Genomic DNA, 2,718 nt, shown 5'->3' on the forward strand with positions numbered 1-2,718 from the left:
TTGAAGAAGATCTCAGAAGATGGAAAGATCTTCCATGCTCGTGGATTGGTAGGATTAATATAGTAAAAGTGGCCATCTTACTGAAGGCAATCTACAGATGCAATGCAATCCCCATCAAAATTCCAACTCAATTCCTCACAAACTTAGAAAGAGCAATTTGCAAATAAATCTGGAACAACAAAAAACCCAGGATAGCCAAAACTATTCTCTACAATAAAGGAACTTCTGGTGGAATCACAATCCCAGACCTTAAGCTGTACTACAGATCAATTGTGATAAAAACTGCATGGTATTGGTACAGTGACAGGCAGATAGATCAATGGAACAGAACTGAAGATAAAAAATTGAACCCACACACCTATGGTCACTTGATCTTTGATAAAGTAGCTAAAACCATCCAGTGGAAAAAAGACAGCATTTTCAACAGATGGTGCTGGCTCAACTGGCAATTAGCATGTAGAACAATGCAAATTGATCCATTCCTATCTCCTTTTCAAAGCTCAAGTCCAAGTAGATCAGGAACCTCCACATCAAACCAGACATTGAAACTAATAGAAAAGAAAGTGGGGAAGAACCTCAAGCAAATAGTCACAGGGGAAATTTTCCTGAAGAGGACGCCTATAGCTTCTGCTCTAAGATCAAGAATTGACAAATGGGACCTCATAAAGTTGCAAAGCTTCTGTAAGGCAAAAGACACTGTCAATAGGACAAAATGGCAACCAACAAATTGGGAAAAGATCTTTACCAATCCTATATCTGATAGTGGGCTAATATCCAATGTACACAAAGAACTCAAGAAGTTTGACTCCAGAGAAACAAATAACTCTATTAAACAAAGAGCTAAACAAAGAATTCTCAACTGATGAATACTGAATGGCTGAGAAGCACCTAAAGAAATGTTCAACACCCTTAGTCATCAGGGAAATACAAATCGTAACAACCCTGAGATTCCACCTCATACCAGTCAGATTGGCTAGGATAAAAAACTTAAGTGACAGCAGATGCTGGAGAGGTTGTGGAGAAAGAGGAACACTCCTTCATTGCTGGTGGGATTGCAAGCTGGTACAACTACTCTGGAAATCATTTTGGCGGTTCCTCGGGAAATTGGACGTAGTTCTACTGGAGGACCCAGCTATACCACTCCTGGGCATATACACAGGGCATATACCCAGATGCTCCAACATGTAATAAGAACACATACTCCACCATGTTCATAGCAGCCTTATTTATAATACCAGAAACTGGAAACAACCCAGATGTCCTTCAACAGAGGAATGGATACAGAAATTGTGGTACATCTACATAATGTAGTACTACTCAGCAGTTAAAAACAATGAATTTATGAAATTCTTAGGGAATTGGATGGATATGGAGAATATCATCCTGAGTGAGGTAACCCAATCACAAAAGAACACACATGGTATGCACTCTCTGATAAATGGTTATTAGCCCAGAAGTTCAGAATACACGAAGAACAACCCACAAACCACAAGAAACTCAAGAAGTAGGAAGACCAAAAGGTGGACATTTAATTTCTTCTTAAAAGGGGGAACAAAATGCCTATGGAAAGAGTTTCAGAGACTAACTCTGGAGCAGAGACTGAAGGAAGGACAAGCCTGCCTAATATAGCTATCTCCTGAGAGGCTCTGACAGTATCTGACTAATACAGATGTAGAGGCTCACAGCCCTCCATTGAACTGAGTATAGGGTCCCCAATGAAGGAGTTAGAGAAAGGACCAAAGGAGCTGAAGGGTTTGAAGCCCCCTAGGATGAACAACAATATGAACTAACTAGTAGAGCTCCCAGGGGCTCAACCACCAACCAAGGACTATACATGGTGGGTCTGATTGTTCTGGCAGCATGTGTATTGTAGAGGATTGCAAAGTCAATCATTAGTGGGAGGATAGGTCCTTGGCCTTGTGAAGATTCTTTGCCCCAGTGTAGGGGAATGCCAGGGCCAATAAGTGGGAGAGGGTGGGGTGGTAAGCATGGGGAGGGGGCAGGCTACAGGGGTTTGTTCATGTTGTTTTTGTCTGTTTGTTTGTTGGAGGGGAAACTGGGAAAGGAGAAATCATATGACATGTAAATAAAGAAAATATCTAATAAAAAAGAGGTATATTGTAACAGAAAAGTCAGAATTGAAAAGCTGACAAGAATGACTATGTTAGTTAAAACACCTGGCAATGGCTTAATAAATTAGTATTTTCAATTAAAAAGAAGAAGAAGAAATGGTATATTAAGATGTCTATCCATAAAGTCATTCACCAACTGTTTCAATGAACAATGGTTCTGCTTGGAGGGTGGCACAGACATTAGGTGAGGGTAAGAATTTGGTTCATTAGCTGTGATAATTTGGAAAAGCATTCATCTCAGAGAAAGAGTAACTTATAAAGCCTCTTCTTCAAACTTGATTCAAGAGCTACAAACGTCAAGCAAAGTATTCAGTCTTACTCTTTGTTGTTCTCTTTCCTACAAGCCACCTCCCAAGTTAAATGTCTATGTCTCCCTTGGGTATATAAATACTTTTGAAATATATAAGCTGTTCTGAAAAACCATAGTATAGTGTAAAAACATGAAACAAACAATACTACTAATAGAGAGGCTGAGATAGGAGAAGCAAGATTTCAAGACCCTTAGTTGTACACAGCATGACACTGTCACGAACAAACAAGCTGACAGTGTACATAGATTGTACAATATTGGACCTATTTCTCCAAT

The sequence above is a fragment of the Mastomys coucha genome, unplaced genomic scaffold, assembly GCF_008632895.1.
Source record: "Mastomys coucha isolate ucsf_1 unplaced genomic scaffold, UCSF_Mcou_1 pScaffold22, whole genome shotgun sequence".
NCBI lineage: Eukaryota > Metazoa > Chordata > Mammalia > Rodentia > Muridae > Mastomys > Mastomys coucha.